General features: G+C 37.4%; 1 protein-coding gene across 2 annotated transcripts in view; it reads right to left on the bottom strand.

The window, feature by feature from the left end:
- The window catches only part of FBXL7 (F-box and leucine rich repeat protein 7), a 302,902-nt gene that overhangs the window by 60,629 nt on the left and 223,734 nt on the right, over positions 1-18,539 (bottom strand). The gene's annotated exons all lie outside the window — the stretch shown is intronic.

Raw genomic sequence — 18,539 nt, forward strand, 5'->3', positions numbered from 1 at the left:
ATCCCATGCTCTGGGTGTCCCTAAACCTCTGACTGCCAGAAGACAGGCGTAGACAACAGTGGATGGATCACTCAATGATTGCCTGTTCTGTTAATTCCCTGTGAAGCATCTGGCACTGGCCACTGTTGGAAGACAGGATACTGGATTAGATGTATCTGCCCTAGAACGGCCATTTTTATGCTCTCTCAGGAGATTGTCCATGGTATATGGATCTTTTAGTCCAACTGATTCAGAACTGACTAGGTCACTAGTAACCAATGCCAATATAAATGTTAGGTCACGGTCTTTCCAGTTCCTACTTGGACATATGTCCAATATCAGAATAACTTTCATCACGTCAGATCTTTTTTTGTATATAAACAGAGAACTTCAGTCATCAAGGCTGTCAACCCAGCACCTTCAGGATCCATTCAGTTAAAAATTAAAAAGAAAAACCATCAATAAACAAAGGTATAGCAATTCCTACTTGTAACGACTCGACTTCTGAATTTTAACAAATATTTCTAGCAACACTCATTTTTAAAACACCACATATGTTTGAACATTGTGTTTATTCTGTTCATACTTTGATAGTAATATACAGTAATTGATATATGAATAGAAGAAGCCAAAAATCCATGAATATTAAGCAGTGGTATTATTTATATATGACAATTTTCTCTAAATATGAAAATTCTGTAATTATCCTGATGACTATTTGTTCACATTTGAAAGTATATCAATAAAATGAAAATCTTAATTATTCTTAAATTTAAGAACAACATAAGAATTTGTTCTTCATGTCTTTTAGGGATCTAGTTTACTGCCTGCAGAAATACAGCTTGGGACAGAACAGCTTGGGAACATGTGGCAACAATGGCAGAGGCTCTGAGGTTGCTGTGAGAAAATGAACCCGTGCCAGGCCAGTAGGCGCCCTTACATTTAAACACTTACAAATGTCATACCTTTAGAAATAGTATTATTAATACCTAGCTCTTCTATAGCACTTTTCATAGTTAGATCTCAAAGCATTTTGCAAAGATGGTCAGTATAATTATCTCCATTTTACAGATGGGGAAGACTGAGGGACAGAGTGAGGAAATGACTTGCCCAAAATCACACAGCTGGCAAGTGTCAGAGCCAGGAATTATAACCCATGTTTCCTGAGTCATAGTCCAGTGTTATATCCACTAGGTCACACAGCTTTTCAGAGATAAAATGGTGTAATGTTCTAAGTGACATTATATCTGATATTATATTAGAACTATCTACAAGCTAGGTTCTGAAGCCCTCAATTATGTTGAGTGGTACCATTAAAATCAATGGGATTACTTGTGTAGTAAAGCAGCATATAACTCAAGGAGGTGGAAGTGGGTACTATGAGCTATCTGTGAAAAGGTTACTCACCAGTAACCTTCAGAAAGATCTGCAGAGTATCTCTAATTGCTGATCAGAGCAGCTCTATGCATTCTACTGTAATAGTAGGTATTAATTGTTATAATGTACCAGTTTCTATAAATTCTGCTGATTTTCAGAAGATGCTAAAGTACAGCTTAACGCATTGGGGGCAGAAGAGAGAGATCACCCTAACCACATGTTCTTCTGAGGGGCTCTTTCCTCATCCCTCTTCCCCAATTATCTACAGAACTATGATATTCTGAGGACCCTTATAATCAAGGCTGCTCTTATAATCTATGTAATTAAAAACCATATGATTACATCCATCAAATTAAGGTGTGCAATTTTAGCCACTAAGTGGACAAGAGAGGCAACCTGGTTTGCATGCACAGATACCACTAACACATGCAAATTTGTGCTTTGGCAAGTCTATGTTTAGAGGACATTTGGAAAATTTGGCCATAAATGGCCATATTTGTCCAGGCAATTATGGCAGCACCCAGACCTCCCATGTTGAAAGCCTTGGAACCTTAAAGTGGCCAGGTATTCTCTATCTGAGCAAGATTTAAACAGACCACTAACCTACTAATCTTTCTTCTGAGGAGACTGATTATCTCTGTTGCATACCTTTTTATGGCTAAACTTTTTCCTAGCTAGATTTTTTTATACTTGGGGAATGTTTTAGATCATATCATTTTGTGTTTAGGAAAAAATTAGAATTTATTCTTCCACACAAAAAGCAAGTTACAACAACAGTTATAATTAATATTTTTTTCAATTCGAATAGCTGTGCTAGGGCATGTATCCACAAGTCTTCTTACACTAATCAATTGGACAAATTCATCCCTGATGTAAACAGGCACACTTTCTAGGGCTGAGTTTGAGTTTCAATGTTAATCACACAACTACATAAAAATCCAATGCAAAGTTAGAACTTCCACATAAACTAATTATTTTGCCAGTGTAATTGGTCACCATCAAATGGTTAACTAACTGCCTGGTGGTTACTGCACATAGCATGAGCAAATCCACGTACTGCTTATGCCTCTATACATGCCTATAGTTATGTCTGGACAGAACACTAATTATAGTAAAAAGTGTCAAAACAACACAGTAATACAGAAACCCATAGGAGATAGGAAGGAGGGCATAAGCAATGAAGAAAGACAGAGCCATCAACAAAGAGTTAGAGAATACACTTTGAACCCTTAACACACATATCTACATGCAACCCACAATTTTATCAAATTCAAGCACTGATTATTATATATTACTTATTTTATTAGGAGCCTGTTTTTGTTTTACATTCCTTGTTAAAAGCTTTTACAGGACACCCATGTTGTATTTAGAAAGATGTATTTGTTTTTAGTTTTAGAAAAATAGTCACCACTTGATTTAAAAATTAGATGCTTTATACTAGTTTTGCTAACAAAAATAAACAGAGTTTCAGCAGGTAACATTACACAATTTTTAGTTATCAATTCTGGTAATTGCATTTCTTAATTTAGTCAGCAGAGGGAGCCCATATTACTCTGTAAATGAAAAAAAATTACGAAGAATTATTAAAGATAAAATAGTTTTTAAAAAGGACAGAATTCAAACAACATGCATTTTTGGATTCAACATGGGATTTTCCAGAATAAATTAATCTTAGTTTTCATAAAACGTTTAACTAAAAGTGTGATAAAAATAAAAGAATAACTTTAGTTAAGTGAGCTTCATGTTGCTACAGTGTGTTTGTTTTAAGGAGAAAAACCTTTTTACGGTAAGTCATGCACATATGTGATGTTAGACTGATTAAATAGGTGCGGGGAAAAAAGTAGTCTGGTATCAAGGCAACACCCCAAACTCTCCATCAAGGTTACTTCTGTACTTGGCCCTATTTGCAGTTTGGTTTTGACTGTGACTCTCCATACAAGAATAAAGCTCTTAGGAAGCAATTAAATTACAGATTACCTTGAGAGTCTGAATGACAATCAGCTCTATTATTTTTTCCAAAAGTAATGTCAGAACTTCAGTATTTGGCTGTGTTTATCCTCTCTGCTGCCTCTTTTTTTCCAGTATGCTTGCCTTAAATGTCAATCCCAATTAGGCAAAAATGGCCTTATTAAAACCATTTTAATCCTCACTAAACAGAATTGAATTCTGTGGTTAGCTGCCTTAAACTGTGAATTGGAATGCAAGCAAAACAGATGTAGGTTATTTTCCCTTAATATTTGTCTGCAGAGACTAGACAGAAATGTATATCTTCTGAATTTTCTTCTGTTTATTCTTTGCGTTTCAGATGAGTTCCTACAGCACTGAGAATTACTTAAGTAAGATATTCAGAAAGTAATGTAAGTATTTCATTATTATCTATAGGTAGCGGGAAAAACTTGGAATATTATGTATGCAGAATGTATCCCTATACATCTGCTAAAAATCTACATATATACTAGCAACAGTTTAAAACAAGTATGTTTTATTTTTGCTCTCCATTATTTACATGTCTACTCAATTGTTATTTTTGCCATTATGCATTTTGCAAACAATAGTTCTCCCCATAATTCCCAAACCAGTCAGTTTGGAATTGAAGCTAAGGTTAAACATGACTCATGGGAGTCAGATGGCTCAGGAAACCGAATACTTACAGCTTAAGGATGCCAGCATAAAACTAATTCTGCACATAAATGGATGTAGGGATTTTCGTTTTATTTTATTTTATTTACTGTCTGGAGGCTCTTTGGTGACATATAGGCTATGAGTTAATGGTTTCAGTCCAGAGCCTACTGGACAAGAACCTTTTGTAACCATGATTTTCAGCCTTGTTAGAAATCTCACGAGTTTGTTCAAGGAGTCAATGGTCTACAGTAGACGCCATTAAGAATTTAGCATTTGCTAACTGTCACAAGATACTTACCACAGATTCATCTGATTAACTATACCCTCAATCCTAGAGATCATCTTTCCAAGCCAGAGGACAATGTGGAGAAACCTACAATGCCACGATGCATCTGTTCCATGGATAAAGAGAAGCTTTCCATACGCTGCACACCTTTCACCCTTTTTACCAGATTCAGTAACAGACTGCACTAAATACACAGCATTCAGATTTAAATGGAAAATTCACTTCTTCAATAAGCTCTTCCTTTACTAGTGATATTCCCCCATCACAAGTTCATGAAGGAAAAGATGGGGGAAAGAAGAAGAAGAGCAACACCATGACAAGGATGAAGAGAAAAAAATTAATTTGCCAGACAAGGCCCCCTGGATGGGTTAAGTAAAATGCTACTTTGAATTGTACTCTTGTATCCAGATACCACACTGGCAGGTATCTTAGACATAACCGATACATGTTATTTGGATGTAGTCATATCATAAGGTAACACTCCTTCCATTCCACAGGAGGTTGTTAAATTAGACATGTTTAAATCAGCAGGTCCTGACAATCTGCATCCAGGGATTTTAAAATAGCTGGCTGATTGGACCAAACAGCTCATTGGACCATTAATGATGATTTTCAATACGTCGTGGAACACTGTGGAAGTTCCAGAAGACTGGAAGAAAGCTAATGTGCCAATATTTTAAAAACGTAAACAGAATGACCTGGATAATTATAGCCCCTCTAGTCTGACATCAATCCTGGGCAAGATAAAGGAGTAGCTGATGCTTGAACTTGATTAATAAAGAACTAAAGGAGATGAATATAATCTAATCAACATGGATTTATGGAAAATAGATCCTGTTAAACTATCTTTTTTTGTTGAGATTACAAGTTTGGTTGATAAAGATAATAGTGGTGATGAAGGCATTTGACTTGGTGCCACATGACATTTTGATTAAAAAGCTACAACAATACAAAATTAACAACAAACACATGAAATGGATTAAAAATTGGCTAAGTGATAGCTCTCAAAATGTAATTGTAAAATGGGAATCATCACTGAGCAGGTGTGTGTTTAATGGGGTCCTGCAGGGATCAGTTCTTGGCATTATGCTATTTATCATTTTTAATTAGTGAAAAGGAAGAAAACATAAAATCACTGACAAAGTTTGCAGACGACACAAAGCTGGGGTAATGGTAAATAATGAAGAGGACAGGTCACTGATACAGAGTGATCTGGATCACTCAGTAAGTGGGGCTTAAGCAAGCAATATGTTTTCTAGTACGGTCAAATGTAAATGTATACTTCTGGGGAAAAAGGACGTAAGCCACATTTATAGGATGGGGTAGTCTATTCCGGGACTCAGAAAAAGATCTGGGGGTCATGATGGACAATCATCTGAACATGAGCTCCCCTGTGTGACGCCGTGGTCAAGTGGGCTAATGCGATCCTTGGCTTCATAAGTAGGGGACTCTTGAGTAGGATTAGAAAGAATATTTTACCTCTGTATTTAGCACTGCTGTAACTGCTGCTGCAATACTACGTCCAGTTCTGGTGTCCACTATTCAAGAAGGATCTTGATAAATTGGAGAGGATTCAGAGAAGACCATGAGAATGATTAATAGATTAGAAAACATGCTGTACAGTGATAGACTTAATATTTAGCTTAACAAAGAGAAGGTTATGGGTAACTTGATCAATGTACAAGTACTGACATGGGAAACAAATATTTGACAATGGGCTCTTCAGTCTAGCAGACAAAGGTATGAAAATATTCGATGGCTGGAAGCTGAAGCTAGGCAAATTCAGACTGGAAATAAGGCAAAATTTTTAACAGTGAGTGTAATTAACCACTGGAGCAATTTACCAGCAGTTGTGGTGTGTTCTCTATCCGTGGAAATATTTAAATCAATACTAGGGTTTTTTTAAAGATATGTTCTAGTTCAAAAGTTATTACGTTGGACATGTTCTATGGCCTGTGTTCTACAGGAAATCAGATTAAGACCTAGGTGATCACAGTGGTCTCTTCTGGCCTTGGAATCTATGAAAGATTGTGGATGCAAGCATGGAGGAACATCAATCATGATAGCAGACTTGACTCATAAGACAGGGAGATGCAGCTCAAACTGTGCTTTAAAAAAAAGATGGATTAAAATTCATAGCATTGAAAGGAACAGTATCTACTCCAAAAAACACACCTGTCCGAAATGTTTTTAACTACTGTTGTTACAAGTAACACCAAAGATGACTATAACTGAAGAAATAGAGATCTTTCTCTCTCTGATCTCAATTTATATTTTATGCATTTGACAGCTTTTTACCCATAGCTAGTCTCACCATTCCCCTGTATAACCTGTCAGTCATTTGTTCCTGTTTATGAGGGGCTTTCACACAGCCACAGAGGACAGAAAAACGTTTAAAAACAGGAAGATATGACTGAGAAGCCATAAAAATGGGCAGGTGTAAGACCCAAAAATTACTTTTCATTTTATTATAAAACTGACTATATTTAAAATTGACTTTCTCCCTTTGAACAAATGATTTCCATCTTGCAGCTAGCTAATTATCTTGGCATTTGTAATATGCCCATAACCACAGATCAGATTCTCCCTAAGAGCAACATGCAAAAGAATTTATCTGCAAATCTCACTTCTTCCATATGTAAGGTTGGTGTGTGGGCATCATATGATTCTTAACTACTGTCCTCCCATACCTAGAACCCCACATAAGATCCAGAATCCACAAACAAGAGATGGAGAGGATTGGGTGGGTGAGGTGTAGGGAATAGACAGCCTAAGTTTGGCTTCATTACAGTTTTGGGTTCATTTAACTTTGCCTGGATTCAACCTCGTGACAAATATCTAATTTTGTGTGTTTTCTGTCCATAACCATGAATAGATCTAGATTAACTGAAATAACTCTGCCAAGGTTAGGAAGCCTCTGAAAATGTGGTCCAAAGTTAGGATTTATAAAGAAACCCTCAAATCAAGTATTTTTTAATCTGGTTTTGGCTTTTATTATGAATGCTTTCAACAACTAGTGTTAAAGTCATCTAATATGCTGCGCAACTATCATCCAGAAAGATCTTCTGGGGAAACCAAATGCTATGTTTACAGTGAAATAATGTATCAATCATCATTCTGGGCCTGATTCAACGCGGCATTATTCCAGTTTCACACCAGTGTAAATCCACTGAAGTCAACAGAGTTCCATTGTTTTAATTACCACAATTATGCAGTAGTGGTGAAGATCCTTTATTTTTTTGCCCTTCTGACTCCACCAGAGCAGTTGGCATTTTACATCCTAAGTAATGACAGTTAAAAACAACAGCACAAGTGATACCACCCCCTTAAAATTTAAACAATCCATAATGGAAAAGAAGGAAAAAAAAAAAAAAAAAGATAAAGGGGGATGGAAAAGGGTCAAGAGTGGCCAACCTAAAAAGTTTGAAAATTAAGAACATTTTATTAAAAAGTGGGAAGAGATTAAATGAAAAGTTTCAAAGGGATTAACTTCAATTTAAGACTCATTGCCCTACCTCATGGCCACAGGATGGGAGTCACCACCTTGGGAGGTGCCTGAGGCCCAAGGAGGTGGTTTCTGATGTAGCTAGGAGCTGCACCCACAAGGGCTTTAAATAGCAATAAAGTCACCTCAACAACCAATCCACCACTTCAGAGGCAGCCTATGGAAAGAAGTATTAAGGTGATAATGGGAGTGAAAGCGAGCCTCTACATTTTGAACATGTTGTAAGTGATGGAGCAGCCATGGAAATTACATGTAGAAAAATTACACTAGCTGAACTTTGACTATGAGGGCATGTATTGCTGTTTCAAGGACGGCATAAAGTGGTGTGCAGCTTGTGCAAACTGTGGAACTGAAAGACACTTCTGTATCATGTTTAACCTATTACCACATTTAATACAGGACCCTGTCAGATTATCTTTATGTAATGCAATCTGTCTTTTTCCCACTGGTTAGAACTCATGCACACAACGAAGGAGGTGTTCAGATATTTTTGTGATAGGGGCCATGAAAATACCCATAAAGATATGCAGGAAGATTGATACTTTTCATCATCTTCAAATCCTTTTAAACAATTGCTTTAAGTTGTCCCTTCCCTAACAATGGATTGCATAACACAGAATTAGTACCACAAACCTGTCACACCCCGCACCCAAAAGAAAATAAAAAACCCTGAAAAATATTACCACTGACAGAAAAAACAAAACAAACAAAACAAAAACACACACACCACCAAGCTAATAATGGTTGCGTACCTTGACAACAGCCACAGAGTTCACAGACACCCGTTTTCAACTAGTGCCAAGGATGCACAAGCAAATTAGTTTATACTTAATGCAGTCTGCTCTTTAATGAAGCAGTAAAGGGTGGGGGGGAACTTCTCATGTGGCCAATGTCTGCAAACAAAACAAGCAGCAGTAGGGCTTTGTTTTCACTTAAATTTCATTATTCTTTATGTATTCAAAATTAGTATAAGAACTATTAGAACTGCTCTGTTTTCAAACCCGTGTGTGTGAAGACCCCCGCCCACTCTTTTGGAAGTGGAATTTGCCATTACTTCCCAATGTAAAATGCATTTTCTTTATGTTTTAAACAATTCTCTTCATCTCAAAATATAAGTAACCTTATCAATAAATGTATTAAACAGACCTAAACCAAAAACCCAATCCAGCCATCTGTGAACTCCTGGAGTGTTCACAATGGGATCTACATTAGAGGTGAGTCTGAAGCACACAATGATAATTGAATTTAGAGAAAAGGAAAGGCTCACAGTGTCAATCCAGAGTAGACAAAATAGAACCCAATTTAGAGTTGGTTGTTTCAGACGTATCAAATTCTGAAAATAAATTTGGGCATCTAGGAGCAAGCCCCATTATCCCAGCTAATGAATACTGCTGCAACTGCAAGCTCTTTCCGTCTCTTCATGCGTAGCGTGTATTTTAGAAGCCGAGTCAAGTCCTTTGGATTGGTGTTGTGACCTACTGTGTCCCATTGATTTATATAACCCACACGGCTGTCTGCAGGAAAAAGTTATTAAATTAAGCAACTAATTATTCTTCTTAATTTCTCAAGTGACGCAAACAACTCCCAGCCAAAAAGGTGACTATATGGGTAAATTAGTGGCCTATGGCAATTAGGCTTGGAAGTTACATCGAGTACACTACAGACTGAAGGAAGGGCTAACCTTGCAAGAGTCAAGATTCAACTTTTCAGCTGGAGTTTATGATGCCCAGTCCCCCACCGGAGGCCCTCAGCACATTGAAGAGGCAGGTTCTATGGAAACTGGTGTACTTTGTAACAGCTGGGTAACACATATTCGACTTCACTCCTTTATTATGAAAAATGCATGTTCAATCACTAAGTCATTTTCGTACTCCCTTCTTTATCAACATACAAATTCCAACCTTTCATTACCCAATGGAGGACATTTATGAACAAAAAGAAAGTGTAAGAGCGATTAGATCAGCAATTACAGCGTTATGTCAGAGGCCAAAATATGGCAGCTAGAAGTCTGTCATTTTGAGCAGAAAAAACAGGAAAGCCCTTAGAGGTAACTTCTGCATGCTGTGCTAACAGTAATTAAAGAACTCTTTAAAAGAATAAAGCTGGAAGCCTTTGTAAGGAACTCATGATTTCATGTACACTGGCCAATCAAGGAATCACAGGATTGATTATAATGATTTATAACTAAAGGTTCTGAAGTAGTATTTCTGTCAGTATTTTGGAGGGTCCTGTGTGACTGTGGCATCATCCAATCTTTGTGCTATGTCTCTTTTCCCACAAGATTTTTTCTCCAGTTTACCCAGCAAACAGACTTTCCTAGTGCACTCTCTAAGTTCTGGCTGCCTAAACCAGACAGAATAGAGACCAGCCAACAAATACGATACACAACACATGGATGCAGGCTATCACACAAACGGCAACAACTTTCATTCCAATGTAGGGGTGAATTTTAACCCAGAACCTAGAGATGAAAGGATCTGTAGTTCATTAGCACTCCCTGAGCCATCCAGTTCACGTCTCCTTGATTAGCTTTAAAAAAACAACAGCAACAGTAATCTTAAAATGAAAAAAACCTTTTTTTCACAGGCACAGCGCCCACAAAGCTCCCACCACAGGCATGCTTTGAAAGGGTGCCCAAGAAAAATAAAAATACTTTTGCATCTCCAACAGCTCTGTTGTGTTTCAACCAGCAATTTGTTCTGCAAGAATTGCTATGCAAGGGCAACCACTACAGTTTCAAACTGCTGCCATCATCTAGCTCATTATTTTTATTGCATAAAAGTGGTTTCCTTTAATCTGTTTCCAATACACATTACAGTCCATAAGAATACTGTGAAGTAGTAAGTAGCTGATAAGGGAAGATGGAAATTGCCATACTAGAATAGACCACTGGTCCAGCAAACTGTCTCGGAGAGTGGCCGCTAAAGGATACTTCACTGGAAGGCAGAAAAAAAATAAGAATAAAAAAAATCAAACCTTAAGCTCAGAATGTAGCTTGCAAATTGTTCAATGCTATATGAAGGGGAAGGGGGGGATTCTCTCACAGCCCTGGTGATTGGGGATGTGCAATGAAAGGAGCGATAGTAGACTGAAATGGAAGAAAATGATATTTGATCCTTAAATTATTTGCACTTCTAGGGAATGCTCATCACCAGTCTATTCCAAAATAAAAGGCTAGATCTAATGTCCCTGAGAGTCTTTCCATTGATTTCAGTGAGCTTTGAATCAGGCCCAAATGGACTACTCTGCTGAATTATAGAACAATATCATTCTGTAAGATGGGAAACTGAGGCATCAGTCCACTCAATTTAGCTTAATCAGTTTTCCACATTTATTTATATATTTTCAGACAGCATCATTGTCATTTATAGTTTCTGATCATATACATATGACACACAATAAGACAGATCATATGGTACAAGTAGGGGGCTCAAGTTATCGAGTTCCAGGATATCAGGACACATAATGGTCATCTCAGTCTCTGGACCAGTGGTCTCCAAATTGGGTCCTGGGTCACTTGGCTTTATATATTAATTTGTCCTTCTATGTCAGGGTTGGCCAAACTTACTGACCCCCTTGAGACTCCCTGTTCTATGTAATCTATACATACCCAGTTATATATTTACCTGAACTTTCATAACTTGCTTTTCCATTCTCCATTCTATATTATAAACCATTAATATTACATCACATAACTCAGTTATCCTTTTACCATTCAACAGACATGCTCATGAACTATTAATATTAAACTAACAAAACGTAGTCTTTATTTTTTATCATTCAGCAATTTTCCATCTTTTATTACCATAGTTCAATAGACATGTAGTACCCTAAGTTATTCGTTAACATAACCTTTATTTTTCTTATTAGAGTAGGAAAATTACAGGGAACATCATGTCCTGCTGTCAGCATATACTTATCGGGGTTTTCAAGGAACTCTTGCTCAAAGTTTAGCCTCTATGCTTATAAATCATTAGAAAGCTTTGTCAGCAGTGTCCCCTGTTGCATTTTGAAGTGCTTAGAGAATTAGGACATAGGTGCTTTAGCTGTTCCCTAACTCAACACTCTTGGGAATAAAATATTTGTGAGTGTGTTGTCATCATTTTGCATGACAAAGTACGGTGGCATATTCCAATCCGTTTTTTTTCAGTCTCTTTTGCCAATCCTTTAGTATATACCGTATTTTATAAGCATTTCTATAACTTGTATCCATAACAATTTCTTAAAACTGAATGCAACAATTGAGTGTTATCCAATTGTATTCATTTAATCCCACAGACTAACTGGTTTTAATACTTGTTCCACTTGATCAGTTCGTATATTCATTTTTCCTCACGTGAGCTAAGTGATTTGTATTTCGTTTTAACAAAGACTTTAGGTGTAAGTTTAATTTAGTACCAGGCACATTGTAAAGCTGGGGAGCAACTGTATAGCTTTCAAACCAAAGCTTGGTCGACTTTTTATTACCTTTGGTTCAACCAATTTGGGTACAGATATGATTTTGACTGATCCAAATATGGTTTCAAGTGTAGGGATAAAACACCAACTGGACTGCTTAACTGGGAACACTTCCCTGCCCCCCATAATTGTATTTTAATTGTTGTGTGACCAAATAGTACTCTTCATTTCCCACATATGTGGCTCATATTTGGTGTCCATTTGAGTCACTCAGCCATATTGGCAATCAAGATATGACCTTTCTTGGTGTCCTGTCATTACTATAGTCTATGCCACAGATGGGCTGAATAGCCCCTAGGACATCGCATTGGCAAATCTATCTGGCTCACACTTCAGTGCAACAGTCAAAAAAGGTGCTGTCCACCATTCAGTAGCGATAGCATCACAGCTCAGTTTCATAATGAATTAAGTTAGCTAATTTAAGTGTTGCATACAATTTAAAGAATAATACTTAAAACTACTAATCTCATGTTTTAAAGCCAAAGTTGCACTGGTAAAATTGTTCTCTATTACTAATAATACCTCAAGAGCTGGACCATTTTGACTGTTCAGTTAATAGTTTGTTTTTATGTAGAATTCATCATTCACACCATCACAAAATGACTTACACAGCACCGGTCTTAAGCTAAAGAGAAAAGCCAGTTTTTCAGTTGAGATATAATGGCCCAAAGTTTGGAATGGAGAGAGCTCCAGACAGAATGCACAGCACAAAGACACAAGAAGCACAAGATGACTCCTAGCTGCGAAGTGTAAATTGGCATCCTCTATTACACGAGTGGACTTACAGAGCAGTACAACAGGTGCATAAAGGGCCAGACGGGCAAGATGGGGCAAGTCTATGTAGTCACTCAAAATTATGCCAAACTTTCATCGACTTTGAGAGATGGATGTGAAACCAGGGAAAGCAAGAGAAAACAGGGCTCATAAAAGACTATTTGGAGTGAGGAGGGAGTCTGATGAAATTGATCTAAACTCTCTGATGTTCAGAGTAAAATTTAAGAAGAAAGAAGAAACAATGATTGAGATAAAAAGTGATTTAAGTTATAAATAAGAATTTTAGCAAAAGACCAGGTCATGCTAAGGACAAATTCCAGAATGTTCTGCAGGTGGTAATATGCAGCCTTACAGACAAAAGAGTTGTAGGAGGAAACAAAATATGCAGGGGAAAAAAGGAATTAATTTATAATCCTCCCAGTTTATTTTATCTCTGAATGTAAAAGTGGTTTTCATCTGCAAAAAACTGAGACTGCCACAGTTGGAATAATGGTAGAAAGACAGACATTTGTCCACAGACCAATGTGTTAAATCTAAACTGTTTTAAAAATAGATTCTCTTTTATTAATTTCAAGTACCCAAAAGATAACTGGACTCACACTGTTTTCTCTGCAATCATCAAGTCCTTTATTGAAGGAGAGTCTAACTGTGGTCAAGAGAACTGATTCCCAGTCACCTGCTCTGAGTTCTGATTCAGAACAAATGATTGCTGTGTGACTTTGAGCAAATGTCACTTGATTTACCAATAATGGTTTAATGATCATTATTTATTTTTACCTAGTCTTTCAGGGAAATTGTGAAGCATAGTTAATATTCAGACATTTGGAGACCCTTAGATAAAAGATTCTATAAAAGTCCAAGGAGTTATTAACAGGATACACTGTTAATCTCTTTGGGAATTGAATTGCTGACTCATGAAGTCACGAAACTATCAACCTTTCTTCTTTTTTTTGCTTCCTCAGCTTATCTAGCATTGGACTCCTCTCCACAAATTTCTACATGACTTCAGTCGACAGTGGATTACAGCCTTAGAATATAAGCTCTAAAGGGAGGAACTGATATGCTTATATAGTGCCAGCACATTTGGGACACTACTGTTTTATACATATATAATTCTTATTAATAAACCTATTAATTAATTAACAATTTCACCATCATGACCCACTCCCACCCACCATAATAATAATATAGATATTTCCAGAACAAAGTAAGAGAAAGAATGGCAAGACACTTTAAGCCTGGCAACAAAATTTGTAGACTCTGCTATAAACGTGAGGTGACCTCAGTAATTTTAGGCAGGTCCTTATCTCTAAATTATTTCCTTACTTTTGTGGGTTTATATCAGGTGTCATCCTTAAAGTACTGTAGGTTTGAGTAATTTACAGCTTGATCTACTACTCTAATATTTTCATTACCTCATTTGCTGCTGTGATGCGAGGCCCGAAAAAGCCAAGCAACTTTGCAAGTTATATTAAAGGAAAATACAATGGTAGTGATGGTCATTCTTTTTAAGCAGACTAGAGCTTTGATATGCAAGTGTATTGTTGGTAGTTATTTGACGTTATTTACGTATCTCTTGTCAGAGGTTAGCAATGTAGATAAACTGCTTTCCTGCTGTCTATCACTGTTCTATTGATTAAGAGTTCAAAAGGAACATATGAACATTTAGATGGGACTTTGAATGTAACAATACTATTGTTTGTATTTCTCTTTGAAGTTTAAGTAATAAACACCTGTGAATGGTTGTAAATGGCCAGTTACCTTGTGCTAATATAACTAGTTACTGGTGTGCTCAGGACATAGGAGATGGTAATATAATCTGATATATAAGAACTTATTATGGAGTTTAGGAGGTATATATTTTCAAATGACAACTCTAACGTCATGAATGTTGATACGAGATCCTAGATTTGCTCATTTGAGTTTATCTGCGGTGTTTTCTGGCATGAACTATAGCACTTGAAACTAAATTGGAAAAACTAAATGTTAAGGGAAAACATGTTTAGATAAATCAGTTCAGTATCAAAAAGTGTTCTTGGATTATTTGGCCTTTGTTAAACCTGTATAACCAAACTGAATTCAATGGGAATTACACCTGAGGACAGTGTTTGGCTGCTTATTTCTAAACGTAACATCTCCAAACATTTATTTTAATGTGACACAACACACCTACCCACTTCTGTGTAGATCCATTTGTTATATTTTATGCAAATTACTCAATGAGCTAATATGTTGCCATTGGCCTACACAATTATTTATGAGACATCACTGTAATATTGGGTATATTCTCAGGTTCTATTCTTGGCTCTGGTCTAGTACAAGACAGCACAGTTAAACATATAAACCTGTCACATTCATTATGAAAGGCTCTGTGGCAAATTGGATAAGAGTTCATCCTGTCATATTAGAAAATTGGGATCTATTTGCAGTTACTTTTGGTTACTTTGTTTGTAAAATGGGTGAGTGATACTTGTCAGAAACAGGTGTAGGGCTATGAAGGGTGTGACACACTGCACCCCCCCATGTTCACCCTTATAGTGTAATTGAGTATTGTTTAATGCAAAGTATGTCATGTAAGATATTTTTGGAATGCTCATGACATACTGAACATTGCTGTTACAGTAATGTGTTTGTTGCAATGTCATGCGTATGGTTATGAGGCTTCACAATGTAATATTTCCAAATATGTGTCTCATGGCTTGAGACAGATCTAGGCAAAACTCTACAGAGCTGAAGGGCCATTCACACCTCACTAGAGCATGCATAAAACAAACCCAGTTTTTCCAGAACAAAAGGACTACCCAGAGCATCAACAAAGTAACCATGCACGGACACTGTTTGTCACCTGATCCTGAAAAGGGAGGGAGGGCAAGACCCCAGAGGGGGCCGAAGGAACATGTTTAAAGGGGGAGACATTTTGCTGTTCTCTCTCTCTTCCACCTCCATCTATAAACACCACCAAGCAACTGAAGTACTGATCCAGGGGGGAGCCTACCTGGAGGAAGCCCAGCCAGCCTGTGGTGAGAATCATCTAAGATTATAAGGTTGCTGAAAGTGTTAAACTTAGTTTAGAATGCGATTTGCCTTTTATTTACTTTTGATCAAATCTGATCTGCTTTCCTCTGATTTATAATCCCTTAAAACCTTTCTGTACTTAATACATTTGTTTGTTTGTTTTACGTAAAGCAGTGCATGTGGTTTAAGGTGTGTTAGAGACTCCATTTGAAGTAACAAGGCAGGTGCATATTAATTTCTTTGATAAATTGATGAACCAATGAGTTTGCAGTGTTCAATGGGCAGCACTGAACATTGTAAAACGGCAGTTCCTAGGGTTGCACCTGGGACTGGGGGTGTTTGCTGGGGCCATTCTATTGCATAATCCCATGAGTGGCTGGCTAGAGGCACTCATTCACTGAGTTAGGAGCAGCTTACTTGCTGTAGGCTGTGCGTGGGCTGACCCAGGAGTGGGAGTTCACACAGCAATGTAAGATGGGCTTCAAGAGTGCGGGATTGGGTGACACAACAATACACCAGTCCAGATTGCAGAAGGGAACGTTACAAAGGGTATAAAGTGTTTGTTATTGAGTATCAAGCCAGGGTGTGAATCTACTGCACACCAGCTTGTTGTGCGTTAATGTCCCATGTGGACATTACTATAGCACAGTGAAAGTCCCAGAGTATAGCTTGGCTTACTCCAGGATTTTCACTGCGCTGTAGCAGTGTCCACATGGGATGTTACGGTGCAGCAAGTTGGTGTGCTGTGGGTTCACACCTTGGCTTGCCACACAGTAACGTGCCATAAAGACAAGCCCTAATAAGGGTAATGAAAAGCACAGGAAAATACCAGTCAGTAGAAGAGAAGACAATGGGACCATGTTCTCCTGTCTCAAAGCCAAGTGCACCTTTCCCTAAGACTTAGGGCATTTTGAAGAAGTCTCTCCTTGAGATCCAGGCAGACTTGATTGTCAGAGTAAAAGTATCATACAAAATGAAGGTCTGGCACTAACTGTTTTTTTCTTGAGTAAATAACAAGAGGCTGTAAGTGAGAGTGCATCAGTATCTCATAAATCTTCTCTTTTATCCCATGGCATTACAAACTAATTAAATGAGTGTAGTCTGAAACAGGTTAATGTAATAGCTCTAATTCATCCAGTAAATCTAATTCTTCCCATAAATCACCTTTAATCCTTATTTCAACAATGATTTGTAGCCCACGCATTATTGAGAGCCTGGCTTAGCAGATGCAGGTAAGCGGATATCTTGGACAGTTATAATCTATTTTACTTCCCTAATTGCAGATTTAGGGTCTGATTCAAGGTCCTCTGAAGTCAATGAAAGTCTTTCCACTGACTTCAATGGGCTTTGGATAATGCCCAGCACCAGTGTCTTGGCCAAATAGGAGAGGAGACTGAAGCTTCAAAAAGAAAGATTTCTTGTCCTGAATAGAATAAATGGAGGTTGTTTTTGATTGTAAATTTGATTGACAACCACCCAACTGTGTTAGGTTCATTTTACATGTTCTTTTATAAATTAATTAAACAATTACAACCCCAGATTTTCATCTTCATTTACATCCTTCATGACTGAGAAACATAAACCCGACAGTATTTTATCATTCCAGGTTTAAAAAAAATTAGCAGCCCATATTCTTTTCACTCTCACTATGTTTATACTGGTGCAACTGACTGCCATGGATTTATTCCTAGTTTATCCCACTGGAAGATAAAAATTAGGCCATTGGCTCTAGATTAATTTATCTACGAGTCAGTATTGCGTTCTTCACATTACTGGTGCTTTACACTTTGACTTGGACACTCACCTAAATGACATGTATCGCCCCAAACATTACAGTTTGGCATAAAGCCATTGATCTCCACATGATGAACACTGAATTCCATGGGCAATTTTCTTATGGAAAAATCCTCATTTAATACTGGGAAAACTAGCAGTGTTCTTTAAACACGATTGTGTCACAGAGTAAGCAACAATACAAGCCTGGGGTACAGTATGAATGCATTAAAATGTACAGTACAAATTAATTCAAATCAGCAGGGCTGGATGCTATTCACCCAAGGGTTCTGAAGAAATCAACTGAAGGAATCTAAGAGCCACTGGCAATAATATTTACAAACTCATGAATAAAAGAAGAGGTCTGGGAAGATTGGAGAAGAGCTAATGTAGTGCCCATCTTTAAAAAGGGGGAAAAGGAGGAGCTGGGGAACTATAGACAAATCATCTTGACTTCAGTACCTGGGAAGCTACTAGAACAATGTATAAAACATTCAATTTGCACATACCTGGAGGATGAAGGGAAAATCAATAGCAGCAGCATGGATTTACTAAGAACAAATCGTGCCAAACCAGCTTGAGTTCCTTCTTAGACAGGGTAACTGGTTTGGTGGATGGGGGAATGAAATAGACATAATATATCTGGACTTCAGCAAGGCTTTTGACACAGTCCCACATGACATTATGTTAGGTAAGATGGAGAAATGTGGGGTTCACAGAATTACCATTAAGTGGACACATAATTGAATA

Source organism: Emydura macquarii, unplaced genomic scaffold (assembly GCF_026122565.2).
Source record: "Emydura macquarii macquarii isolate MOO-44397 ecotype Brisbane River unplaced genomic scaffold, CSIRO-AGI_Emac_v2 contig_320, whole genome shotgun sequence".
NCBI lineage: Eukaryota > Metazoa > Chordata > Testudines > Chelidae > Emydura > Emydura macquarii.